Raw genomic sequence first — 14,785 nt, 5'->3', positions numbered from 1 at the left:
GGTCACGTTGATCGAACCACTCTAAAATCTCGGTTTGCATTTATTTTGAGCATCTTTCCTTCATAGCAAACTGCCTCTCCTTCTTACTGTGCTTTAAATATGTCTACATTTGCTTTGATGTAAAACATCTTTCGAGATCGACTTTCTATGAAGACTTTACGAAATCTACGTTTTTGTAATTTACACTGCTGCAAATCGCCTTAGTCTTTTATTACATTTTCACTTTAGACTTTAAGCTTAAATTCCTTCCGAAATGAATTGAGTTGAATCGACTTTAATCGAAACAATGTTTTTGAAATAGCGAAAGTTTTCTGTTGCACTAATTCACCACCCCCCCACCCCCCCGCTCTTAGTGCGCTCTTGATCCTAACATTTATAACAATCCCCTACTTGTTCAAATTTAAAATTTTCTTCAAGTAATTAAATAGTATTTATGAATAAAGTAATATATCTTTCGACCTTAGTGTAAGCATCACAAAGTGAAGTTGAAATCCTAAATAGCATAAAAAATTTGAATTTGATATTCTTAATGACAACACCAGTGATACCACACATATAAATACAACATCCTTGTATTCTTCATAAAATCTCGCTCGGCCCTAATATGGCCTTGGGCTCATCCAAGTTCATGAACTTTTATGAGAGAAACTCCAACTCTCAATCGAAACGGCACCACTTCTAAGTTTATATAGGTGAAGTTCTTATAGTTTCTTTGTCACTCTTTGAGATACTCGTCCTAACTTGATTGAACTTCATTAAGAGTATAATTAACTCAACCCTCATTCGGTGACAACCAGCACTTTAACATCTTTAGATGGGACTTGTAAAATATTTCAAAGTGCTGAACCACTCCACATGTCAATGACTTGTTTTTACCCTTTGAACTCTTCATTACTCATTTTATAATGTTGAGTAGGGTTGCTATCATTAGTGGATCTTTTATTTAAGGAGTTTTAGCCCCATGCATTTTGATGTTGATCTTACAACTTCTCTTGTAAGAGGATTGGAGAATGGATCAGCCAAATTCTCACTTATTTTCACAAATGTGAGTGAAATAATCCCACTTTTGATTAATTTCCTCACATAATCATATCTAAGACTTATATGTCTTGACTTTTTATTATATATTTCACTATATGCACAAGCTAAAGTGGCTTGACTTTCACAAAGTATAGAAATTGAATTTACACTCTAAGAAGTCAATGGAATTTCTAATAGAAAGTCCCTCAACCATTCAGCCTCCTTTCCTGCATCTGCTAGAGCAACAAATTCTGATTCCATAGTTGAGTGAGTTATATACACGTTTGTTTCTTGCTCTTCCAAGAAACAATGCCACCTCCCAAGGTGAACACTCAACCAGTAGTGGATTTGTTATCTTATCTCTAAAACTCGATATCCAACTTGCGTCAGTATATCATTCTAAAATAGCAGGAAATTTTGAGTATTGTAGGCCATAATCTTTGGTTAGTTTAAGGTACCCAAGAACTCTTTCAATAGCCTTCCAATGCTCTACATTTGGATTGCTAGTAAATCTCCTCAATTTACTAACTGCAAATGCTATATCAGGTCTTGTGCATTGCATTGCATACATAAGACTTCCTATAGCACTTGAATATTCTAATTGAGCCACTGTTCTTCCAACATTCTTAACTAATTTGATACTTAGGTCAAACGGGGTATTTACTTCTTTAATTTTTAAGTGACTGAATTTCTCTAGTACTTTCTCTATGTAATGAGTTTGACTCAAAAACCTTGATACCTAGTATAGTATCAACTTGCCCAAGATCTTTCATATTAAATGTTGAAGATAGAAACCTCTTTGTTTCTACAATACCTTTTATATCGTTGCTCACTATTAGCATATCATCAACATAAAGGCAAACTATCATCGTATAGTCATCACAAGTTTTGAGATAAACACATTTATCTGCAATATTATGAACAAATCCATTAGAAGAATTATTGCATCAAATTTCTCATGCCACTATTTTGGAGCCTACTTTAAACCATACAATGACTTAATAAGTTTACACACTTTATATTCATTTCCTAGTAGAACAAAACCTTCTAGTTGTTCCATATATATCTCCTCATCGAGGTCTTCATTTAGAATTACCGTTTTGACATCCATTTGATGAACATAAAGATCAAAATTTGATCCTAAAACAAAAATAATTATAATTGATGTGATCCTAGTCACAGGAGCATATGTATCAAAATAATCTATTCCTTCCGTTTGTCGAAATTCTTTAGCAACTAACCTTGCTTTGAATGTTTGGAGAGTACCATTTGTGTGATACTTCCTACAAAATATTCATCTACAACTAATAGGTTTAGAGGCAAAAGGTAAATTGACAAGTTCCCAAGTGTGGTTTGATATAATAGAATTCATCTCATCATTAATAGCATCTTTCCAAAAAGCAGCATTACGAGATGTCATAGCTTCTTTAAATGTTTTAGGATTATCTTCCACTTGTAAAATAAGAGGAATTATTTTTAAGACTCTCTCAATAGTTCCTTCTATAAGGTAAAAAGAAATACTTTGAGAATCAATCTCATCTGATCTTAATGTTTTTGCTTTTCGTACACGAGTGCTTCTCCTTAATTCATGAGATTGCTTTCTAACCTCTTGTGAACTTGATTGATGACTAATCAAAGGAATATTAGGTTGCTCACCAACCTTTTGATAGTCTCCACTGGTGACTCTTTACTAGTTAGAGGATAAACATTATTACTTGAAGTTATTAAATATTCAAAGAACTCCATATCTCGAGATTATATTATGATATTAGACTTCAAATTAAGAAGTTTATAAGCTTTGCTATTTGAAGCATAACCTATAAATGTACATTTGATTCCTCTAGGTCCCAACTTTGTCCTTTGATGATCATTGTTCTTACAATATGCAAAACACCCAACACTTTAAAATAACCAATGTTAGGTTGTCTTCCTTTCCACGAATCATATGGAGAGATCTTATTCTTTTTAAAGGGAATTTTATTTAAAATATGATATGCAGCCAATAAAGCTTCTCCCCACAAATTATAAGATAATTTAGCATTCAACAACATAGCATTAATTATCTCTAAATAAGTTCTATTTTTTCTTTCTGCTAATCCATTTTGCTCAGGTGTTCTAGGTCTAAACATTCATGAATTATGCCATGTTGTTCACAAAACAAGTTAAATTCATTAGAAAAGTATTCTCCTCCTCTATCACTTCTTAAAACTTTAATTTTCTTCCCTAATTTATTTTCAACTTCGGCTTTATATACCTTAAAAGCATCATTCTTTTGTTTCAATAAGTACACATATGTTAATCTAGACATATCATCTATAAAAGTAATGAAATATCTATTACCTCCTCTTGTTTATATGCCATTTAATCCACATATATCAGAATATATTATTGAATCTCGTATTTTGATGATAAAACTACTTGATATATGTTTATGATTTAATCTGTGTTTTGAGTGACGCAGGGTGCTTCGATCAGGATGAGACAATTAAAGCAGGAACATCATATTGTGCCGGAGGAACATGTCAAAAGATTGGACGTCGGGCTGGTGGATCGGTCGACGTATCGACAGAAGGCTTCGAGTCATGGACTCAGGCATCGGGCCAAGAAGAGTGGGTATTGTGCCACTGATATCGGAGTTGCGAAGTCAACTGGCCGATTGGGCAATAGGCTGCAGGAAAGGACGATGCGCCGAAGAATCGGACGAAGCGTCGAGGGACCAATGACATGCCGGACAACTTGGTTAATTGCTTAGGATTAATTGTCTCGATCGAAGTTTTTGTTTTGTGTGTGCAGGATTAACTATGATGAAAGTAAGACATGCAGCAGGAGTTGCACCGGAGTCATGACAATGATCACGTTGGGAGTTCGAGAGCTCGACGGAAGTTCGGACAATCGTCGGAGGTTCTGCGGGAACAAATCCGAGAAGTCCAGAAGCTTGCCAAAGGAGCTCGTCGGAACTTGCCATGTGGATCGTCGCAAGTCTAGGAGTTTGCCGAAAGTCCACAGGAGCATCACCGAGGGTTCGTCGGATGATCGACGGAAGTTCGCCGGAAACTCGCCGGAAGAAGCGATTGACGCACCGGAGCAAGCTGCAGAATATGTCTTAGGAAATAATCGTAGTTAGCACATTGATTAAGTTAGAAATGGGAGGTGATCCCATTAGCTTAATCTTGGGGCAATTGGGCCCCTGAAGAACTCAAATTGGGTCGAATGGATCAACCCATTCAAACCCAGGTTGCTGTGGGAGGTGCAACCGCCCATGCAGGGAGGTAGCACCGCCCAGGCTATGTCTCCCAGCAAGACTGGGCGGTACAACCGCCCCAGCCAAGAGGTGCAACCGCCCAGGGCTCAGTCTCCGAGCGAGACTGGGCGGTGCAACCTCCTCTGTCAAGAGGTAGCACCGCTAGAGCTCAAGTTTCGAGCTTTGCCAAGCGGTGCAACCTCTCCAGTCAGGCGGTGCAACCGCCTGAGCTCAGTCTTCGAGCTCTGGCAGAGAGGTGCAACCGCCCCTGACAGAGGTGGCACCGCCCAGAAGCTCAGTCTTCGAGCTCTGCCAGGCGGTGCAACCGCCCCAGTCAGGAGGTGCAACCGCCTGATCCCGGAATTCCGGGAATTGACAGATTTGAGCTCCAAATTTGAACTGGGTTGGGGCCTATAAATACCCCACCCATTCAGCACTGAAAGCACAGAACACACACTCGAAATCTTGCTATCTTTCTGTGTTTCTTAGAGCTCAAAGCTGCTAGTTCTCCTCTTTCTATTCTTCAAGTTTGAGTTGTAAAGAGAGGAGAGAAAACTTCTGTAAGGGTTGTCTCCTGAGCCCGTCAAAAGGAGTGAAACTGTAAAAGGGCAGTTGGCCTTCGCCTATTGAAGGAAGGCCTCTAGTTGACGTCGGTGACCTCGTCGGTGGAGGAAGCCAAAAGTGGAGTAGGTCAAGACTGACCGAACCACTCTAAATCTCTGGCTTGCTTTTATTTTGAGCACTTTATAATTACTGCAAACCTCCTACATAGCTACTGCTCTCTGCGCTTTTACGAACAAGTTTCTAAGTTCTGATCTTTCCGAATCTGCATTTAGACGTAAATCGGTGTTTTCGTATGATCTTTACATTGCAGTTTACATTTACGTTTTGATTCTATTTATAATTGCAAACTGTCTTCTGCGCTTTTACGAACGAGTTTCTTTGCAGTTTACGTTTACGTTTTGATTCCATTTATAACTGCAAATTGCCTTCTGCGCTTTTACGAATGAGTGTCTAAGTTTAGATCTTTCCGAATCTGCGCTTAGACGCAAACTGCGCTTACACGCAAACTGCGCTTAGACGCAATCTGCGCCTAGACGCAAACTGCGCAAACTACGCTTAGACGCAATCTGAGCTTAGACGCAAACTGCGCTTAGATGCAAACTGCGCTTAGACGCAATCTGCATTTAGACGCAAACTACATTTAGACGCAAACTGCATTTAGACGCAAACTGCGTAAACTGCGCTTAGACGCAAACTGTGTTTAGACGTAAATTGCACTTAATCATAAGTAATCTTAGAATCGGCTTTTGCATCAAAATAGCTTTTTATCGAACGAACGCAGCTTTCGTTTTTAATCGCTGAAAGATTTCCGCTGCACTAATTCACCCCCCCCCCTCTTAGTGCTCTCGATCCTAACAATTGGTATCAAAGCGGGGTATTTCTCATTTCGGATTTACACCCGAGAGAAATGGCTCTTCAAGAGGGCTTTTCGGTCTTTCGTCCACCGTTCTTTAACGGATTGGACTACACTTATTGGAAAACTCGAATGAGAGTTTTCTTGATTTCTCTAAATCTGGATTTATGGAATATCGTTGAAAACGGTTTTCAACTTCCCTCTAAACCGATGAACGAATGGTCAGATTTAGAGAAGAAGTATTTTTCTTTAAACGCAAAGGCTATGAATGCCTTATTTTGCGCTTTGGACAAAAATGAGTTCAATTGGGTTTCTTTGTGCGAAACGGCTTTCGATATTTGGCGCACTCTTGAAATCACGCACGAGGGAACTAGTAGAGTCAAAGACTCGAAAGTTTATATTTTACTGCATGATTTCGAGCTTTTTCATATGAAACCAAGCGAAACCGTTGTTGACATGTACACCCGTTTTACGGATGTCGTCAATGGTTTAAAATCACTTGGTAAAAGCTTTTCGGATTTTGAACTCATTAAAAAAGTTTTGCGCTCACTTTCTAAAACTTGGGATTCAAAAGTAACTGCTATTCAAGAATCGAAAAACTTGAACCAATTTCCACTTGAAGAACTAATTGGTTCATTGATCACATATGAAATGACGTGCAATGCACGTGAAGAACTTGAGAACCACCTTCCAAAGAACAGGAAGGATTTGGGACATAGAACATTTGAAGACCACTCGAGCATAAGCTCAAGTGATGGTGAACTTAAACTACAAATGAAACAAAAATTAAAAAGTAAAAAGAACGGAACTACTTGCTTTGAACATAAGAAAAAGAACAAAAACTGGGATGAATCGAGCTCCTCCGAAGACGAGGAGAAAATCAACAAAGGCGAGGTGGCAAACTACGCCTTTACGCCTTTCGACGCTGAGGTAATCAAAATGCCTTTAATTTACTTTGAAATTACATGATGCTTTTCATAAAGCATTTCTCCTTTTTTAATTTTCTTAAAAATTGCATGTTTAATAATTTTATAATGAAAATACAAACAATTAAGAATCATGCTTATCATTCTAGTAATTTTGAAAATAATCATGAAAATTGCATGTTGATTTTGATTATGATAAACAAAATGATTTTGATTAAAAATACCTTATGAAATCATGCTATATGTTGTTGAGAAGTAATAATGTGTATCATGTTGATTTCCATTGTTATTTCTCGATTTTGAGTATATGAAATCATGTTTAATTTGAAGTTATGATTAATGAGTATATATTTTTGAAATTATGTATGATGATTCTTGATTATTGATTTTCATGATAATAATAGTGGCTTTAAAAAAAAAAATTGATGCATGTTTTCATAAATGAAAAGGCATGCTAACATGAAATCGACCACTTAAAATGAAACACTTAAAAAGGGAAAAATATATTATCAATGAAATCATGAATCTATTTATGTTATAAATTTTGTGAGCCATAAAAATGATTTTGATGATTCAAATTTGAAATGAGTTTTATTAAAATCATGATCTTGATTTTTCTCTTGAATGATTGTGACTTGTATTCTTTGATATGATTTTTATGCAATTCTTTGTATTTATGAAATATTTATCTCATCACCCAATTATTTCTTTTTCAATGTTCCTCAAGTGATGATATGAATGCATGAGATATTCATGAATTTATTTTGATATATGCAAATGAGAAGCTTCGATCATGCATGGTAGAATGCAATGTGACAAATTAATACCATGATGATTTAAAATATTTATGATTTGGAATGATGCATATGCTTTTTTTTTATGATGCGTATCATGAATGCTTTAAATGATAAATGTTTGGAATCATGACTAAAATGAAGTGATAAATACTTAAAAAATATTGATTTAATGTTCGGTATCATGAATACTTCATTATCATACATTAAAATAGTGATAAATATTTTGAAAATAAATGATTGTATCATGTTAGATGATTTTATATATTGTGCATGATAAGCTATAAGTGGTGATTGAAACAATGATTAAAATAATATGAATGATGATTTGGAATCATGCATATAATAATAAGTTTATATGTTTTGAAAATGTGCATGTTTTAATTTGAAAATATAATGATGCACAAATGAGATTGATTTAGAAATTAATGTAGAGGGTCTTCCCTTCTTTTTGCCAATGACAAAAGGAGAGAAAGAGTTGCTAATGTGCATATCTCAAAGAAAAATTTGCTAGCTAACATGATGTATAGCTTGCTATCTTGAACATCACAAGCTTGCCTATCTTGAGAAAGAGTTGCTAACGTGCTATCTTGAATTGATGTAAAGGGTCATCTTAAAGAGATAGCCAGCTTGCACAAGTCAAGAAGAAGCAAAAGTTGTCTTCTTGAACATCACTATCTTGCCTATCTCAACATGCTAAACATGCTAAACTTGCACTTTGCATTAAAAGCAAAATTGCGAGCTCAAACATTACAAAGGAAGCAAAATTTGCTAGCTTGCAACTTGCATAATCCAGGAAGCAAGAGTTGCTTTCTTGAACATCTTAAAATTGCTAGCTTGCGGGCCTTAAAATGTAGAAATTTTTTGCTAGCTTGAATATGGTAAACTTGCTATCATACTACCATGATGATGAGCATACCTTATCTTCATGATTATATTTGAAAAACTATGGCAAAAATCTGTCCGAATGATTAAACCTGTTAAAATTATTTTTCGGACTTTTTTTATTGAATGATCAAATCACTTGATTGCCATAATAATTTTACACAATTACTTACCATGATTACATGTTGGAAATTATGTGCTTGAATACAAAAATTTCCATGATAATAAGCATGTTTTACCTTCATGATTGTCATTGAATATCTCTAGTAAAACCCTGTCCGAATGTATGAAAGTGTCAAATTTCATTTTCGGATTTTCTTGATCCTAACAATTGGATTTTCTTAATACATTATCCTCTTCCAAACTTAACAAGCATATGTCATATCAAGTTTAATTCACATCATTGATTTTTGACATATGGAATCATCTAGCAAATGCACTTATCATATGAAAAATATTTTTCGAGAAACATATTTGATGATTCCCTCTTATAAAAGGAAGATATTTTTACATACAAGGATTTGACTCACTTACATATCTTAATCCTTGCAAAAATGAAGTGTGCTTTAATATCTTATCAATTTGAACTTCATATATGGCTTTCCTCCTTCATGTAAAAAGATAACAAATAAAAAGGTAGAAGCAATAAAAGCTATCTCCATGTCATGTTTTCCTCGAGATGTTTGCATAATTGGTATCCTATCACTCACTTTTGGAAAATGACATGAACCAACTTATGGCAACGCACTTATATTTAAAATTTGCTTATATCGTTCTCCTTGTTGTTGATGACAAAGGGGGAGAAATATATAAATTGATACTATGAGTGCCATATTTGAAGAATATGAATAGATGTCATGAATGCCATATTATGATGAGTTATCAAAAGCAGCATTCATATGAATAGGTGCTATGAATGTCATATCATGTTAAGATATCAAGAACATGAATCGCAATTTTACATATTGATATCTTACCATTTGATGATAGCAAACTTGCATGATGATAACAATAGATATTATGTTTTTCATGCAATGAGTTAAACTTATATCACAAACACTTGATTGTGGTACTTCTCCTTTTTGTTGATGACAAAGGGGGAGAAGTATGTTGATGACATGACATGTTATGCATAAGTTTATGATGACATGTTGCTTGGATTGTTGAATCCAAGAGTTTCTATCAATATGGCATATTGATAGGGGGAGTTTGTTTAAACTCTGGGAGTTAAGGTTAACTCCGTTTATGATGACATGTTGCTTAGATTTTTGAATCTAAGAGTTTCTATCAATATGACATATTGATAGGGGGAGTTTGTTTAAACTCCGGGAGTTAAGTTTAACTCCGTCATCAAGTAGTTGTCATCATCAAAAAGGGGGAGATTGTTGAATCTCGTATTTTGATGATGAAACTACTTGATATATGTTTATGATTTAATCTGCGTTTTAAGTGACGCAGGGTGCTTCGATCAGGATGAGACAATTAAAGCAGGAACATCATGTTGTGCCGGAGGAACATGTCAGAAGATTGGACGTCGGGCCGGTGGATCGGTCGACGTATCGACAGAAGGCTTCGAGTCGTGGACTCAGGCATCGGGCCAAGAAGAGCGGGTATTGTGCCAAGGATATCGAAGTTGCGAAGTCAACTGGCCGATTGGGCAATAGGCTGCAGGAAAGGACGATGCGCCGAAGAATCGGACGAAGCGTCGAGGGACCAATGACATGCCGGACAACTTGGTTAATTGCTTAGGATTAATTGTCTCGATCGAAGTTTTTGTTTTGTGTGTGCAGGATTAACTACGATGAAAGTAAGACATGCAGCAGGAGTTGCGCCGGAATCATGACAATGATCACGTTGGGAGTTCGAGAGCTCGACGGAAGTTCGGACAGTCGTCGGAGGTTCTGCGGGAACAAATCCGAGAAGTCCAGAAGCTTGCCAAAGGAGCTCGTCGAAACTTGCCATGTGGATCGTCGCAAGTCCAGGAGTTTGCCGAAAGTCCGCAGGAGCATCACCGAGGGTTCGTCGGATGATCGACGGAAGTTCGCCGGAAACTCGCAGGAAGAAGCGATTGACGCACCGGAGCAAGCTGCAGAATATGTCTTAGGAAATAATCGTAGTTAGCACATTGATTAAGTTAGAAATGGGAGGTGATCCCATTAGCTTAATCTTGGGGCAATTGGGCCCCTGAAGCACTTTATCATTACTGCAAACCTCCTACATAGCTACCGCTCTCTGCGCTTTTACGAACAAGTTTCTAAGTTCTGATCTTTTCGAATCTGCATTTAGACGTAAATCGATGTTTTCGTACGATCTTTACATTGCAGTTTACATTTACGTTTTGATTCTATTTATAACTGCAAACTGTCTTCTGCGCTTTTACGAACGAGTTTCTTTGCAGTTTACGTTTACGTTTTGATTCCATTTATAACTGCAAACTGCCTTCTGCGCTTTTACGAACGAGTGTCTAAGTTCAGATCTTTCCGAATCTGCGCTTAGACGCAAACTGCGCTTAGATGCAAACTGCGCTTAGACGCAATCTGCGCTTAGACGCAAACTGCGCAAACTGAGCTTAGACGCAAACTGCGCTTAGATGCAAACTGCGCTTAGACGCAATCTGCATTTAGACGCAAACTACATTTAGACGCAAACTGCATTTAGACGCAAACTGTGTTTAGACGTAAATTGCACTTAATCATAAGTAATCTTAGAATCGGCTTTTGCATCAAAATAGTTTTTTATCGAACGAATGCAGCTTTCGTTTTTAATCGCTGAAAGATTTCCGCTGCACTAATTCACCCCCCCCCCCCCTCTTAGTGCTCTCGATCCTAACATATATTAAGTCTAATAAATTAGTATATTTTTCAACACTTTTGAAGGGTTTTTTCATCATTTTTTATTTAATATAAATTTCATAATTATTAAGATCATCAAAATGATAATTTATTAAGCCAACTTAACCATTCTTCTAATGGTGCTAGTTCCAATATGTGCTAATCTATCATGACATAATGAATAAGAATTAACAATATAAATAGAAGTAATATCTTTATTAAATTTAGAATCATTATCAACAATAGATAATTTGACCATTCTCTCAGCGAAATAGTCTTTTCCAACAAAAGTTCCATTACGGGATAGAATTAACTTTCCAGTTCAAATATAGATTTAATTCTAAGTTTGTCAAGGAGATTCTCACTCACTAAATTTCTACTTATATCTGGTACATAAAGAACATTAGTAAGAGTGACTTTCTTTACCGAAGTAAAAGTGAGTTTCACATTTCCCTTGCTAATTACCTTAGAACGAACTTCATTTTCCATTTGAATCTCTTACCCTTCTATGACTTCTTTGTAAGTCTTGAAGAATACCTTATCATAGCAAATATGGACGGCAGCATAAGTATCATACCACCAACTAGAAACCTTGCCAAATATGGTATTTACTTCACTCACCGTAGCAATTATATTAACATCTCCCTCAACGAAGTTAACTTCTGGTTTCTGGTCTTTTTTAAATCTATAATCCCTAGAAAAATGACCAGGTTTTCCACAAACAAAATAGCCTACACTCTTTAGCTTTCTAAATTTTCTTTGATCCCTTTTGGGGCCAAAATGATTCTTCTTATTTTGCTTGCCGTTGTTGGAATTCTTAGGCTCATTCACAACATTTGCTTTTTATATTGCCAAAAGAGTTCTCACTCTTGTCTCTCATTCTCGATTCCTCCTCGATTCAAAGATGTTTTTGAATTTGCTCCAAAATGATATCCTTAGATTCATATAAAATCTTCTTCCTATACCCTTTCTAAGATGAAGGCAACTTGGCTATTATAGCCCCTACTTGAAAATGTTTAGGAAGTTTGATATTTTCAACCTTCAATTGATTAACAATGACCTACAAATCATGCACTTGTGCCAAGATTGACTTGTCATCCACAAACTTATAATCAAAATATTTAGAAATTAAAATTTTCTTTGTACCTTCTTCCTCGACATAATACTTGAATTCCAAAGTATTTCAAATTACTTTTGCATATGGTTCCACTATATAAAGATCATAAAGCTGGTCCAAAAGAGCATTGAGAATGTGTCCTCTACACATGATTTCATCTTCATTTCTCTTCTTTTGTTCAACCTTGAATTCATCGGTGTCATTGTCGGTTGGATTAGGAATTGATTGAAGATTTGAATCAAGTACATAGAAGATCTTCAAAGCAGTCAACATGAACTTCATCTTGTCTTGCCAACGGGTAAAATTCGTTCCATCAAAACGATCCAAACGAACAAAATCTTGATTCAATAATTTGATGGTATTTGTGGCCTCCATGGTGAATTTGTATAAACTCACAAAATATCATTTTTAGATTGTTGAAAAAAAATATGACAAAGAAGAGGATAAAAATACTATGAGAATAAATAACAAACACAAGATCAAGAATACTATCGGAAATATATTTAGGCTTGAAACGTGTATAAATATTTTTCTAAAAATGATATTTGTACTCTCTTCTTAATAAGATTGCTATAAGTTTGATGCAAATAGTTTTGGTAGATATGACAAGCCTTTAGAAGATCTGTATTGAGCAAATAATAAAAAATCTTCAAAGAGAAATTAGAGAATATATAATTCAATCATTTCATTTGGAGAGTAAAGAAGAAGAGTATAAAAGAGATATGTTCATAATTTACCCTCAAATACTTATTTATAGATTTTTTTTTAAAGACATTATCTTTGAAAAATAACTACCAAAATAACTATAAAAGAAATTATTTTTCAAATAAATCTTTTAAAAAAATTCTTTTTTTTTTATTTGAACAATTTATAACAGAGATGCAGTAGGATCCACGCCCATCACTTGATACTTAAACTGTTGATTTTTTTTTTTTTGTTGGTGTTGCTGCTGTCGTTAGTACTGGGTTGACGTGGTTGACTGATCAATCCAAATAAAACCACGGCAAAGTATAGATAAACGGGTTTATCAGATGACAAGCATTACATCTACCGTTTAAGAATAAAATAATAAGCTTACTACTCCGTGAAAATTGTGTTAGTATTTCTTTGCATATTTATTCTTCGTTGAACATATCTACTTCAAGTTCACAGGTATACACGACGTACAACGCATGACCTCCTGTGGAGGTACATAACCTTTTTAATATCCTGCAAGCTATAAGGAGAAATTAAGTGTGTACATTCTCAGTTGAGACGACAATTCGAACTTCAAAGGGGGCAAGATCAAGGTTTAATTTCTTCAGTCCCCTTGGTAAAAGTTTCCAGTGTATTTACACTAAGAAAACATACCATTAGCCACTAAAATTTCACCATGTATTTAGATTTGTCACTAAAAAATAGTTTAGTGATAACTTTATCACTAAATAAACTTTTAATGATAATTGATGATTTGTCACTAAAAAATTATCACTAAATCCACAAGATTTAAATATTGGTGACAACGTTGATAACAACATTGTCATAAAAATTTTAATTTGTGATGAAAATCTTATGTTGACAAATAATATTTTTATTAATAAGTATTTTTATTGCTGTCACCAAAAACTCTATTGGCGATAATATTGTTTTGCACTAATTTATATATTTATAATTATATATTAAATTAAATGGACTATGATCTGTACCGTAGAATTATAAACGATCCGACTCATTAAATCCTACGGCTAATATTAAATGGCTCCAAATTAAACCCTGCCCTAACTCCGGAATAGCGAGCGATTCTCTCTCCAAAAGAAGGGTGATCGGTGGCGGTTGGTATCGACGATTGGCGACCGACGATCGGCGACCGGCGACAGGCACCACCTCCTCTCTCTTCTCCCTTTCCCAGTAACCAGTGTGCCTTTCCCTCTTCCCTTCCATTCTCCCTTTTCCAACAGTAGCTACCGCTTTCGCCACCCACTTTAGCCGGTACCACATCCCCCCCTTCCCTTCTCCCTTCCCTCTCTGTCTGATGCAGCCCCTGCCTCCCTTCCACATCGTTGGTTGTCGAGCGGTTATTGCACAAAATAAGTCAAATCCTCCTGCTCTTTGAGTTCGTATTTTTGATTTTAAGTGCCACACTTTGACGAATCCTATCTGCTACTGAATTATTCCTTAGATTTCGGTTTCGATGCCATTCCAGCACTTAATCTTGGCATTTAATTACATGGACCTATTTTACAACACGAAGAGCAATTGCAGCATCCTTATCAGATCACATTTCGATACTTTGATATGAAATTTTGTGGTTGTTTCTTGATTCTTGTCAGAACTTCTGTAGTTTCTAAAATCATTCTCCCATACATAGGCGAATGAATAACTAAAATAATTTGACATATTTTGAAATCTAGGTGTAAGCTTTAAGGAAATTTTGGCATCATTAGTGGATTGCTTTGCAAAGGATCACGCAAATCTATACCTGGGACGTTTACAAATTTCAGAATAACAGTGGTTTACTGTTTTGGCTGACTCACTGCTTACTACATGTTGATTTCATATCAGTGTGGTAACGCTC

The sequence above is a fragment of the Musa acuminata genome, chromosome BXJ2-5, assembly GCF_036884655.1.
Source record: "Musa acuminata AAA Group cultivar baxijiao chromosome BXJ2-5, Cavendish_Baxijiao_AAA, whole genome shotgun sequence".
Lineage (NCBI taxonomy): Eukaryota > Viridiplantae > Streptophyta > Magnoliopsida > Zingiberales > Musaceae > Musa > Musa acuminata.
Note: the sequence above shows the minus strand (reverse complement) of the source record.